General features: G+C 50.0%; 1 protein-coding gene across 2 annotated transcripts in view; it reads left to right on the top strand.

Annotated features, from left to right (window-relative positions):
• ZNRF3 (zinc and ring finger 3) overlaps positions 1-14,205 on the top strand; it is a 144,243-nt gene that overhangs the window by 120,774 nt on the left and 9,264 nt on the right. The window lies entirely within an intron of this gene.

Genomic DNA, 14,205 nt, shown 5'->3' with positions numbered 1-14,205 from the left:
CTCTCTAAGTCAGGAGATTGCAAGCTCTGCACAGGCGAGCTCTCATTCCCGACTGCTTTTGCAGCCCAGGTGGAGGGGCAGGATGGGACTGTGAACCCAGGAGCAGGAAGTACCATTGCCTGACACCGGGCAGAGATGCCCGAGAGCATCTTTTTCCTCCAGCTCAGGTCCTTTCTCGGCCTGAGGAAGGCCTGTTTGGTGCCTATTCAGCTTTTCTCCTTCCCCTTCCGTCATCACCACCATTGTTGTGACTGTTTATTGAGCGCCAGGCCTGGAATGCATTCGGAAAAAAATAAGAGTGTACTTTCAATGTGGCCTTCAGCTTGTTGGCCTATAGAAATGGGATTCTAAGGCTTGTTCTTTGAATTAGACACTAAAGTATGGCCTTTCTGGGTTTAACTCACATTATGTTTTATAGCCTAAAACATCTGAGCTGCTGCAGCCTGTATCCCCCCTCCACACGCACAGTCCCGTCACCAGAATCACTCCTAACGGCAAAGCAGTCATGACTTTTTGCAGGGAAGTGGAGATTAGGTGGGCAGTTGGCATCCAAGTTCTGTGACTTGGTTAACTCAGCTCAGTGTGTGTTTGGAGACTTCATTCAGGAAAGCATGTGTTTTAGGGACTTCCCTGGTGGCGCAGTGGTTAAGAATCCACCTGCCAATGCAGGGCACACGGGTTTGAGCCCTGGTCCGCAAAGATCCCACATGCCACGGAGCAACTAAGCCCATGCACCACAACTACTGAGCCTGCACTCTAGAGCCCACGAGCCACAACTACTGAGCCTGTGTGCCACAACTACTGAAGCCCACGTGCCTAGAGCCCGTGCTCCGCAACAAGAGAAGCCACGGCAATGAGAAGCCCGCGCACCGCAACGAAGAGAAGCCCCGGTTCGCTGTAACTAGAGAAAGCCCACGCGCAGCAACAAAGACCCAACGCAGCCAAAAATAGATAAATAAATAAATTAAATAAATAAATTTATTTTTTTAAAAAAGCATGTGTTTTGTGAAGAAAAATGGGACTTAAACTTGAAAATGGCGTTCTTGAAATTCTTGCCTTTCTGAATTTCATCATCCTATTATCACAGAAGACTCTTTTGGAACTTACATTCTATTGCTCTGTCCAGTCAGGGGGTGGAGGGCCCTGGACTCAGGGAGGTCCTAAGCTGTGAACCCCAAAGCCTGCCCTGTAAGGGATAGATAGTTGCTCTTATGCCACAGCACCTCCCCCCAGCATCTATGCCCCGTGGCATTTGCTGCCTGCTGGGTTCCAGGTACCCTGCCTGCTGGGGGCCTGGTGACCGGAGGATGCCTGGGATAGTGGCTGCCCACCCCCAGACCTTTGACTGTGAGAGCCCCAGGCTTCTGCTTGGGGTTGGGGGCGGGGAGGTGTATCATTCCCACAGCCAGACATGCCAAGAAGCTCAACTGCTTATTGCCTTGAAGCACATTTTTCTGAGAGCTTTCCTTAAGTCTGAGTTACAGTAGCCTAAGTGGGTTTCTAGAAACCAAATAGTCTGAGAAAGGAATCTGGCAGTTCCGGAGGGGAGGAACAAGGGATGGGTGAACTGGGCTTGAGAAGCACACTCCCACCACCTTGTCCTCTGACCTCCTTAAGGTCTTTGTCTGGTGGGTCCCTATCTTGGCTGTGCCCAAGGATCAAGCCGGGGAGCTTTCAGGCCTACAGAGGCCGGGTCCACTTCTAGCCCAGTGCCCCCCAGTCTCCAGGGAGGGGTCTGCCCCTGTTTTTAATATTTATTTATTTATTTGGCTGCCTCGGGTCTTAGTTGCAGCATGTGGGATCTTAGTTCCCTGAGCAGGGATCGAACCTGGGCCCCCTGCATTGGGAGCACGGAGTCTTAGCCACTGGACCACCAGGGAAGTCCCTGCCCCTGTATTGTTAAAAAGCTCCCCAGAACATTCCGATGTGCCACTCTGACAGCCACTGACCACCTTCTGCCGGTTTTGGTGCCTAAACCGTGAGGTTCCTGTGTGTATATGGTGTGCAGTACACTCAGGTCGACTTCCAGAACCTTCCGAAGGTACAGGCACCGTGAGTCCCAAGTGCCTGCCACTCTGTGTGGGAACTGGACCTGCAGGAGGGTTCAGACAGGGTGCCTCAGCTCTCCTTCCTGGAGAGGAGAGGAACCCTGTATGCAGATGGTCAAGGGGAGGGCCGGGCGCCCCAAGGAAACACTCATAGTGTATGTGCTGTGTCGAGATGGAGATCCGGCCAAAGTGCTTACCGTGTGCCAGGCATCTTCTCTTCTTGCCTGTTAGCATTATCCCCATTGTGCAGGTGAACAAATGGGAGCTGAGAAAGGTCGTCACGTCTACTCACGGCCAGAGCTGGGGAGATGAGCCCGAATTTTGACGCAAGCAGTGTGAGGTGACAGCTCCACCCCCTGCCCTTCCCCCATGGCAGTGCTAAAAAGAACCTGGGTTGGCCCGCCCATTCACAAGTCACCTTCAGGCTGTGTTCTTCCTCAGGGCCACTGTGGTTGGGGGCCAGATAAGAATAGCTAGGCTGAGGGGGACCCAGCTGGTAACACTGCCCAAGGTAAGTGTGGGGAGAGATTTGGTTCTGTTGCTGTTACAAATGATTTTGGTGTGAAGTTGAGATAATGAAACTATATCATTCTTAAATTCTAATACAAGTCACAGATACAAGGAATCAATACAATAGGGTATGCCGAGGACCATATTGAAACAAGCTTCGTAGATCCTTAAGAAGTATACAGGGTGAAGGTTGTACTGTTTGTGAACTTGCATTGGCTAAAGAGCAATGGCTATAACTCCTCTGAATGAAAGAGCCTCTGATGAAACAGACATGAGCTTTCAAAGCAGCTAACCTTGTACAGAAGTAGAACTTTCCACCCTGCCATCCCTCCTTATGTTGACTATATGAGCTGCTTGACATTTGTAAAGGGAGTTTTAAAGATGGAGTCCGTGGGACTTCCCTGGAGGTCCAGTGGTTAAGACTCTGTGTTTCCAATGCAGGGGGCATGGGTTCGATCCCTGGTTGGAGAACAAAGATCCCACATGCTGTGTGGCATGCCCCCCCCCTACGCTCCCAAAAAAAGATGGAGGGAGTCCAGATGGGTTAGGATAAGAGATATCTGGAATTTCCTTGTGGGGTTGGGAAATACAATACTTACATAAGCTGTTAATGGACTACCTGAGTTTCAGCATTCATGTTTATACTTGTGCACATACCTCCATCATGCTTGATTTTTGGAAGCCCCTAGGATAACATGAGTATTTCTGTAGCCTGGGATTATGGAGAGAGGCTGATGTCAAATTGTCAGCTCTCTACTACTCCATGGCTGTGTGATGTAACTTCTGAGCCTCCAGCTGTAAAATGGGAATCAGCCCCACCTCGCCTGCAGATGCTGTGCAGATTTAGTGCTATTTGAAAGCGCTCATTGCCTTGCCCCATACATAATAAGTACTTTCCTTACTTTTCCCTCTTGGAGTCTGATGCTTTGGGGCAGTAACGTCCCAAGACCAGGCAAGGGAGCCCCTGCTTCTAAAGCTTCTGGCCACCTGGTGACGAGTCCAAGAGGAAGTCCCCTTCTAAATCATTTCCGGGATCCCCACATTGCCCCAAGATGACCCTGTGCTGGCTTCCAGGACCTTGCAGACCTCTTCTCCAAGACCCTCCTCCTGGGCGCAGACTATCCTAGCAGCACACCCGTCTTCCCAAGGAGGGTGGACAGACCTTGGCCTCAAGGCTGGGGTGTCCACTCGCATGTATGTAAGCCCCCCTCAAAATGCACAGTGGGCCAGGGGTGAGCTTTCTCCACACTGACACATTCTGATAAGGAGTTAGAGAAATCTCGGTTGGAACCTGACCTTTCACGTCTTTAGGAAGGTGTATATGTCAAGATAGAGAGTAGCATAGATTTTATTTAATGGTTTTTTAGCTTTGTCCCAAGCCCCAGAAATGTTAGGAGCAAGCCTGCTTCGGGCATGCAGGAATTCTTTCATCCAGATTCCTTTCCTCTTAATAAAAATAAGAAAGTCATATAATCAAAATATCTTGGGTTTTTGTTTTGTTTTGTTTTTTCAGTTTGCCACCTGATTCAGGAATTCTCTACCATGTTCCTTTGCCTCATCACAAGTTTTGCCTGGGGTGCTGGGTAGGCAGCTTCTGGACCTCTGCGAGTCCAGCTGAACCAGGAGAGGGTCTGGAATGTGCATCTGACAGGCATCCCAGAGGCTTCGTGCAGTTTGGGGCTCAGTGGTACTCAGCCCTACCTGAATTTTAAAACTAACTGGGAAACTTTGAGAAAAATACTTCTGTGGGGCTCCATTCCACATAGATGAAATAGGCATCTCGAGGGGTGGGCGGGGCCCAGTTGCCTCCCCAGTGGGCCAAGGTTGAGAAGCAAGTCCACCCAGCTCAGCCTCAACAAGAGCCCGGCCTCCACTCTCCTGGTGGAAGGGAGACTGTAGGGTCTTCAGACTTTGCAGGCACTGTTGTTCCTTGTTAAGCCCCATTCCGCCACCTAATTAACACTTGTTTATAAACAAGTGTTCGCTGCCATATGCAGAGAAGGGGGTGGTCCTTTTCGAAGTTTCTAGTCGCTGACTTTGTAAGATTTGGCCTTAAGTGGGACTTCTGGAAACTCAACCCGGAATAGCTAGTAGCTAACAGGTTCTTCCGGAAGTTTCTCTTGCAGCCATAGACATCTCACAAAACAAGCCAACTGCCGACGTTTTTCCATAACACCCCCTGACCCGGCAGTGGCGACGGAGCGGAGGGTGTGGACAGCTTCCTGGGTTTTGGTGCTCCTTGTCAGGTGTTAAAACAAAGAGGATCATTGTGTTTCTTGGAACTGGCCTAAATGTCTATGTTTAAGATTAAGATCTAGGGAAACGCATTTCCGTTTGAGACCCAGTATTTTCTGATTGTGAAGGGCACCAACCTGGTAATGGCGCCGTGACACGGCCGCGGCCTCCAGTCTCTTCTGCCGGTTCCTTTAATTAGGAGAAATTAAGTGGGGCTGCTACATATTTTGAGAATAAATAACGCTAAACTTAGGCAGCCTTAACCACTAACTTAACCGCTGAGTTCTCGCTGCTACATGTCTCCTAAATAGATGAGCATAATCTTCACTAGGACTTAAAATGCATCACCTTCGTTCCGGAGCTCAGAACCAGCAGCCGACAGACTTTGGAGGCTTAATGACTTTAATTATGGCGAGGAGTACCTTCTCCGGGTGGGAGGGGCCCGGCCGGCGAGCTAGGGTCGGAGGAGGCCGGATGGGAGCCCGCCCCCGCCCCCCCCCCGAAGGCGGCCCCACCGGGTGGGGGGAGGGGCTGGGGGTGTGGGGAAGCCGAAGGGGAGGGACCGGGGACGGGGGTGGCCGCGGGGCCTCGGAGTTCTGAGCTGTGTTTGTGGCTCTGGCGCTTTGATCTCCGGCCAGGGAAACCTGGAAGGTCAGGCCCGGCTGCAGCCAAGCCCCGGAGCCAGGAGCCGGTGGAGTGGGCCGGGCTGCGCCACCCACCTCCACCCCCCCACCCGCCTCCTCCCGCCGCGGAAAGTGAGCCCGCCTGGCTGCGCGGCACCCCGACCTCCGCTCCGTGGGGGCTGCTTTGTGTTGGTCTGCCTTAGGCAGTGGGTTAGGGGCTCCAAGTCGTGACAGTAAACTAGCCAAATGCCCTGCACGTTTGGTTTGCAAAGATCGTGTTTGTTGTACATACTGTAAAAGAAACCAGGTTATTTTTTAAGCTATGTGCCCCCCTTCCTGCCTACCCCCTACAGATTCCCCCAGAGCTGCAGGTGATTCCCCTGACGGTTTGTGCAAGTTAAGGTGTTAGGGTCGGTTTTTTCTGGCCACTTCTTCTGATGCCCCGCCCCCTTCTTGGCACCAGGATTTTCTCACCAGTTACCCATGTGCGCTGGTGTGTGACCTCATTTCCTATGGAATGAAAGGTTTCTGTAGGAAAACAGGGCTCTTGGTGAGACGGGCCTTGCAAGCCCCCTTGCCTGGCAAGAGTGTCCCCTGTCGTGCAGTGACTCATGCTTCAGGGCACAGCAGCTGACCAGAATGCTCAAGAGCCCGGTGCCTGGGTGGTCACTACTCAGTGAAGAACACGGGGGAGGAGGAAAGGAAAAAGTGAGGAGGGCAGCTTTAAAATCCACTTAGTGGCCTCCAGAGGGAGGGGCATAAAGGGACATGGTGAGCTCTGGCTTGTTTGCACTGGGGTGGGAGCAGCCAAGAGAGACTGGTGGCCGTCAGGCGGGGTGTCTCTGGGTCTGGCTGGTGGGTCTCTGTCGTGTTGACAGGCCCTTGCCCCTCCCTGGCCACAGGAGCAGGCCCTGTGGCAGTGGCAGCCTAAGCAGGACTTGTTACCGGCCCTGGGTTCCTGGCAGTGGCGTGCTTGAAGCTCAGGCCTCAGGTGGATGAGCCTCGCAAGCCTGTGCTTTTAGTCTCTCATTGCTCCACCTGAGGCCACCACTGAGTTTAGAGTTTGGAATCTCCGGCCAGTTCCCAGGATCTTCACAGCAGGTGGGGAGGGCAGGCCAGTGTCCACACACTGTCTCCTGTGTGGTGCAGGCCATCTTTTTCCATCAGTCTTTTAGGCTGAAGAAAAGCAAAGTTCCCCTAAGTGATATCGGGAGAAAACTGAAAATCCACATCTCCTGCCGTTTGTCCCTGTGGATATGCCCGAAGCTGATCGTTTGGTCAGCTTTCCTTTGGTGAGAGTTCTCAGGGAGGCTTGCATTCCTCCCTCGAGTAGAAAGGGCAGACTCTGCAAGTGCACAGGCTCGTTTTCTGAGAGCTCTGACATCGGAGATGTGTTCACAAGAGGCCTGGGGCCCCATAAAGATCCACCACGAGGCAGAGCCACTTTCAGTGACTGGGGTCGAGGTTGCCCAGGGAGAATAATTCCTACATCAGAACCAACCACCAATAAAAGACCCATCAGCAAGCGCTACAGCAGAAGACATGCATGCGGTTAATAAGAAACCAAATCCAGAACATCTGCAGTGCGGAGAATCTTGAGTTCCAAGAAGATATGGTAGAGAATTGGACCTTCCACAATTCAAGAGTCAAAAGAAACAGGAGATCAGGTGGCCTGGAGCGAGCTACAGCCTGTGTTTGGAGTAGCAGGGCCCAGGGTGTTTGATGCTAACCCCAAGGGCAAAAGCTCATCCTTTTTAGGTTAAGCAACAGACACTTCTTGGTCTTTTACCCTGTGCCAGGCTCTTTGTGGGATTCTGGGCATTGAGCAGGAAAGAAGTCTGAGGCCTTGGCTGCCCTCTAGTGAGGGAGGCACTTTAAGTAAACAGTTACAGTGTGATGTCACAAGAGCTGCACCCATGGGGCTCAGAGGCAGGCAGCAGGCCAGGCAGTGCGGAGGGAGTGACACCCAAGGCAGTGAGAGTTAGAGGAGGTAAGGCGGGCTGTGGGGAGATGCAGTGTGTTTCCGCAGCAGGTGGGCAGGCTCACCTATAGAGGCTCCTCCTAGTCAGGCTCTGGGGGCTGGAGTGTTGAGTTTGCTAAAAGCCAGGGAAGTCACATCATATTCTAAGAGCAGACACAGAGTCGTTCAGGGAGAGTGGGGCAGGTCAGATCTGTGGTTTATTGACTAGAAAAGTCCCTCTTATGCTGCGTGGAGACCCTACCAGGGGCAGGCGGGGTGGACTAAGGAACCCCCAGGGGGGGAGTGTTTTGTGACTCACGTGGGAAGTCTGGTGTCCTGTACAGGGTGGCAGCAGTGGAGATGGAAAAACAGTGGATGGATTTGGAAGATGGAATCAGCAAAACTTAGTAAGCAGTTGAGTGTAGGAGTGAGGGCAAAGGGTTGTAGTTTAGCTTGGCCCCCTGGGGGGCGCTAGCGGGGCACCTCCCTAAGGAGGGAGCCCTGGTTGTAGGAATGTGAGGACTGCATGGAGGGTAGGCCCATGCACCTGTATCAGCCTGAGCAAGAACAGTGAGCTCTGCCCTGGGAACAGCGGCAGAAGGAGCTTGGGGACCCTGCTGAAGCAGAAAGCTGATGCCAGGTTGTGGAAACTAAGCCCTGGGACTCTGGTGCCATTTTGGATTCTCCATGATCATGGTTTCTGCCACCTTGGGTCATACTGCCAGAGGAGAGCTGCAAGAGAACACTCTCTCGGGTAAGAAAGGAAGAGACCTCAGCGCCCTCACCCTGCTCCTTGCTAAGCAAGATCTCTTCCCCCAGGACACCAGCAAGTGTGTAGAGACAGACACTTCTAGGAGGTCCTGGCTTGTATCTTTCTTGGGGCTCCTGGCACACAGTTGGCCCTCTTAAGTAGTTGTCAAATTGAACTGTATACAGTTGACCCTTGAACAACACAGGTTTGAACCATGCATCCCACTTATACACGGGGGTTTTTTCGGTAGTAAATATTACAGTGCTACACATCCCAGTTGGTTGAATCTGTGGATGCAGACTGCGGGTACGGAGGACCTTGGAGACAGAGGAACCGAGATTACGGAGGGTGACTGAGTTACACACGGATTTTCCTTCAACTGCGCAGAGGGTTAGCACCCTAACCCCCACGTCGTTCAAGGGTCAACTGTAATTGAATATACCAGGAACCATCTCATTTAAACTGCAGTGTGTGTATTCCTTAGTAATCATTTTCCAGATCAAAACGTTGATCTGTGGCCCATCCCTCACCCTCTTACGTGAGTTAGAGCCAGGGAGTGGTTAGGGGGTGAGATTCCTGTCACGTGAGCGTGCCATGTGCACGGAGCCTTGGGTCCCAAAATTTCTCCCGTGGAAGGGAGGGTAGGGTGTGGACAGGAGTTGCTGCAAAAAGGGTCCTGTGTCAAAAAAACCTGGGGATGCCAGGTAGCTAAGAGCCTTATCACACGCAGCATTTCTCAAAGGACACTGACTGGGACAGTCTCTCCTCCCCTGACACCTACTACAGGGATGTGGGATAAGTGACTCCTGGTTGGTAGTTTCTTACTCATTGGCCCTCAGAACCAAATGCTCGGACCTTTCCTGATGACTCCCCCAGCCTCTTCAGAGAGGCCTGTGCCAGCACTGCTGGCAGAATGGACGCTCCGTGAGGACGCGCGGCCACCATTCTGCTCACTGTGTGTACCCTCCAGGCCTGGCACACGTAGTAACTGGTTAATTACTACCGTTGAACAAATAAAGTAATAAATGGCACCTCAAATAGAATTAAACTCTACTGCCACCTACTATGTTAATTTGTGGAGTATGGGCCGCGCCCAGGGCAGTCTGCTCTGTTAGGCTTTACGGGGCACAGACAGCGGTCAGAGATGTACCTCCTGGCTCCATAGACCCCGGGGCAGGTTAGCCTGGTACCCAGTCAAGACATTTACATGTGAGATGTTAGTGCCATTCGACTCCGCAGGGCCACTTGTAGCGATTTAAAGGATAGATTCCACCAGAATGCTAGTACAAGAAGATAAATACAGCACTGTTCATAATAGAGAAAATGAAGAAATCCCCTGAATGCCTGTCAGAGGGACAGTCTTAAGCTCCATATAATGGAAGAATATATGTAGCTGGTAAGAAGAATGGACATTTTTCTGCATCACTGCATATAATGTTGAGTAAATGGTTGAGTTAAGGGGGAAAATGGCAGAGTTGAGAACGTTATATACATCCAATTTATTTTTAAGTATATTTTGGTATATGAGTGTATATAAACATAAGCATTTTATTGCTACTAATATATGAGTTTAAAAAAAATGGAAAGATATAAACCACACTATTATAAAGCTGGGATATAGGGAGGTAATAGGTAGATTATCTTTTGCTTTCAATTTCTCAATTATTTTAAAATTTTCATGTCAAGCTCATATTAGTTTTATTAATAGCAAAAATACTAAAGATGGTCACACTTGCGGGGAAAAATGCATCCCAGAAAGTGATAAGTGGCAGAGGAGAATCTTGACCAGTATTAGAACTAAGAGAGGGATAAGAGCTGCTTTTCACTAAAGAGAGGCACTTACCAGTCTTATGCGGCAGGCTTTGCACATGAACTTGACCTTGAAGAATCAGTAGGCTAGGTAAGATCAACTCATTATAGTTCACTCTGGAGACCTTTGTGCACAGGAAGGATCACGCAGAGAGTTACTCTGAGACTGCCTGCCTCCTCCTAGCCAGCTCACCAATGGGCCACTTTATCCAGAAGTTAAATCTGTTGACAGATTTGTCTTTTACTGTCTGTGTCATCTTATCTTGTCATTACTGCAGATAAATTAAGAGTTGAGTGGGTTTATAAGGAGGGGCATTAAAATCCTATGTGGATTGTATTAAGATTCTTAATAATCTTCATATTCTTTGGCCCTGGGCCTCCATCCTAAGAAAATTGGAAATGTAAGCCAAGATTCATTCAACGTGGCATTAATTACAAGAATAAAGAAAAAACTGGAATAGCCCAAATATCAAAAAGATATGAGTAGCATATCTGAAGGGATATATCACAGCCTTAAACATATTAACAAAAAAATTTAAATGACTTGTTAGAAGCTTACGATAAGTACAAAAAGACCAGAATGGGAAATTATATTCAATAGAGGCAAAAAAAAAAAAAAAAAAAAAAGTCTGCTTGAAGCCCCCATATGTCAGAACTTCCTGTGAGAGGTTGAAGACACAAGCCTCCATATCAGTGCTAACAGTCCAGCTTCCTGGGTTATCCTCTGGTCAGGCGTTTGGGACAAAGGAGATTTGGGGCCATCTTTTGGGTTATTTCCGATTAAGGTTGTATACTATCGAAAGTTTTCCTACAATAAAGATTAGGCACTGGGGACGCCACGTCCAGTGCTTGACGAAGAAACGGATAAACGGGGAAATGGAATCTGTTCCCAGGGGCTCTGTGGAGTAGCTATGGGGTGGGACCAAGCCCCGAACCAAGTCTGGGTGTAACTGCACACACCGGGGAGAGCACCAGGTCCATTCCTGATTGGAATTCCTGAATTTAATTGAAACCCAAACAGACTCTAGGCTGTAGGTTTTCTCACCCACAAGGTGGTAATGGGACTATTCTTATCAGAATGCCCCCCATGCATCCAGAAATTCACAAGCCCCCTGCATTGAGAGTGTGGAGTCTTAACCACTGGACCGCCAGGGAAGTCCCAAGACTCAAACATATTGATAGAAGCGCTTTCTTAGGGGAAAACCACATCCACATTCAGGGAGCAGTAACCCAAGAGTATGGTCCAGGCAGGTTTGCTTTCAATTAGAATAAACGTTTAGTGAATAACCATAGGAGTCTCGCATTGCGATAAGTGCCAGCCACGTAAGATCCTGTCTTCTAGAGCTTGACCTTTTGTACTTTGCAAGATGTAAGTCTGCAGATGTTTGTGCTTTTGCTACGTGTCTCAGTGGCTGTGACAACTGTCTAGCCTCAGGTCTCACAGCCCTGGAAAGGTAAATGAGAGACCATGACAACCTTTTTTTTTTTTTTTAAGAATTTCACTTTTTTATCTATTTATTTATTTATTTTTGGCTGTGTTGGGTCTTCGTTTCTGTGCGAGGGCTTTCTCTAGTTGCGGCAAGCGGGGGCCACTCTTCATCGCGGTGCGAGGGCCTCTCACTATCGTGGCCTCTCTCGTCGCAGAGCACAGGCTCCAGACACGCAGGCTCAGTAGTTGTGGCTCACGGGCCCAGTTGCTCCACGGCATGTGGGATCTTCCCAGACCAGGGCTCGAACCCATGTCCGCTGCATTGGCAGGCAGATTCTTAACCACTGCGCCACCAGGGAAGCCCCCATGACAACCTTTTATTCCTCATTCTGCTGCGGGGCTTGTGGTCACCTGCTGGCTGGTGCCAACCTGTCCTGGCCTGATGGAAGCAGCAGCGGTGATGAAGGGTGGGGAACACCTGTGTGAGTGGGGTGAGGGGAAGGGCGAGCAGAGGTCAGTAGGCAAGGCCTTCAGCTGCTTCTGGGAGGCCTTGCCAGGACATCCCACCTGCTTTCTGCTGCTCACACCCTTCTCATGCTCTTCTTCCCAATCCGGTCTGTGCACAGGTCAAGGGTAACTGCCCTCTCCAACTGAAGCCCAGTGACCAGTGACCTTCATCTAGCAACAGGCACCAGGCTGCATCTTTCTCAGCCTTTTGTTGAAACAGCCTTATTCTGAGAAATTTGGACATTGGGTGTGTGCCTTTATAAAGATAAGGTTTTGAAATAATATTCCAGCCCAAGCTTGACTGGAGAAAACAGTGAAAGATCTAACATATGAAGACATGTTCAAGGATGCCTCATCAATTTTTAAACTGAAAATGTGTGGCAAGGGGGAAAGTATGACCAAGTAGTGTTCTGTGTTTTCATTTGTTTTGGGAATAGTGTGATCAACGTGTCGTTCATGGCGAGGAGCTCCCAAGCAAGAGGGAGCTGCACGCACAGTTCCCTCAGGTGCTGTTTGATGTGCTCAAGCAAGGAACAAAAGCCAAATAAAGGAACGAGAAGTTCTGTTTATTTCCTCGTTTGTGGTGCTGTCCCTCAGGGCCCTCTGCGTCCCTGAATTTGTGAACACGGCTGGGCTACCCCGTGAGACTGGCACCCACTTGCTGTTAGTTAACTCTGGAGCCCCCGAGGGCCTGTTGACCTCAGGCAAAGGGGTCTGTGCCCCTAAAGAGCTTTATGGAGGAAAGTGACACCACCTGGCCCTGAACTTTCTCACTGGGCCATCATGTCCTCTCTTGCTGGAGGCAAGTGACAGCTGTTGCAGCTCTTTCTGCGTCGCTCTGGACAGTCCCTTGCCTCCTTGAGTGGCCAAGACTGGGAACTGGAAGGGACCCTAGTCCTCATGACACAGGCTCCCTCCTCCTTTTACAGATGGGGAAACTGAGGCTGGGGCTGAAAGAGACTCTGACTCGCCCACCACTGGCAGCTTGTCTGGCAGAGATGGAGACAGCACCCAGGGGCCCCTCCTGATGCAGCGTGCTGGCGGGGAAACGGGGTGGGACGGGCAAGCGGCAGAGCAGACTAAATACATTGAATCTCAGTTCAACAGGAAAGGGTCCCCAGCAGAACAAGGACAGCTTCTGCAGCACAGCACTCAGGTGTCTGAGCTTGTTCAGTTGCGGAGGACTTTGCTGCATCCCTGACAATCCACCGTCCTGCTTATTTAGTACCAAGTACAGGGAGCTGTCTTGTTGTAGAAGCTGTGAGGTAAGACCGCCCTCTGGTGGCTGATGGAGCCATTGCTCTAGCCACATTCTGGTCTAAGGCTCAGTGTTGCTTTCCTGTGCGGAAGGAATTCAGATTTTATTCCTTCTCAAGCACTCTGGCTCACAGAGACTTTCTTGATCTCTGAGTACTAGCCATCATTTGCCCATCTTATAGGGGGTTTGGTTTTTGTTTTGAGCCCTCCCCCCACCCGTTAGAGGTGTCTCGCTTCCCTAACGAGATTCAGGTTCCTATAAGCAAGGATTATGTCTTACGTCTTGTTCTTCCTCAGCTTCTACCTGTTGTCCCCTTAGCTGGACATGAAATTAGAAGGTTCACTGGGGTGGAAAGGAATCCTTTCCTCCAAAAGAGAATCCCACCCCTTCTCATTTGTTCCTAAAACGTTCTAATCTCATCTCTGATCAGTAGTTCCCCAAGTGGTTGAATCATCAGAATCCCTCAGAAAACCTTCAGAACTCAGTTTCCTGGGCCTTACTCCAGCCCTGCTGAATCAGTCTCTGTGGTTTGAGCCAGGAAATCTGCTTTACAAACTTCCCAAGTGGTTTCTGATGTGCAGCCAGGTTTGGCAGCCAACTGCTCTAAATCCCCACTTACAATTATTTCTCGTAGCTTTTCCCCCGACAGCATGTCCAAAGGTCTTTAGCTTATGTCACTTATTAAAATTGACCGTTTTGAGATTCCTTCGGAAATATTCAGTACGCTCCTCTAACTGCGGTGCTGGATGATGTGGGGAGGAAGCAGGACCGCAAGAGAAGGACCAAAGGCATTTGCTTTAGCTGCCAACGGCCCTGTGTTCATAGCAGAAAATACTGAAACCAATACCTTTATGCTGACTGGGCAGGTTGCTGATTTGTAGTTTGATTTTAAGATTTAGGCTGGATAGGGAGACAAAGGTTAATTGAGTACCCAGCTATTTATTTTCACCATTTCTAACTCATTTGGTTCCCAGGATAACTGTACAAGGTGCTATTGCCCACCCCCACCCCCCTTTTTTTTAAACAGATGGGCAAGTTGAGGCTTAGGAAAGTTAGTAACTCACCCAGTCACATA

The sequence above is a fragment of the Balaenoptera ricei genome, chromosome 14 (genome assembly GCF_028023285.1).
Source record: "Balaenoptera ricei isolate mBalRic1 chromosome 14, mBalRic1.hap2, whole genome shotgun sequence".
NCBI classification, from domain to species: Eukaryota; Metazoa; Chordata; class Mammalia; order Artiodactyla; family Balaenopteridae; genus Balaenoptera; species Balaenoptera ricei.
The sequence above is the reverse complement of the archived record's forward strand: the minus strand, read 5'-3'. Positions and strand labels throughout refer to the sequence as shown.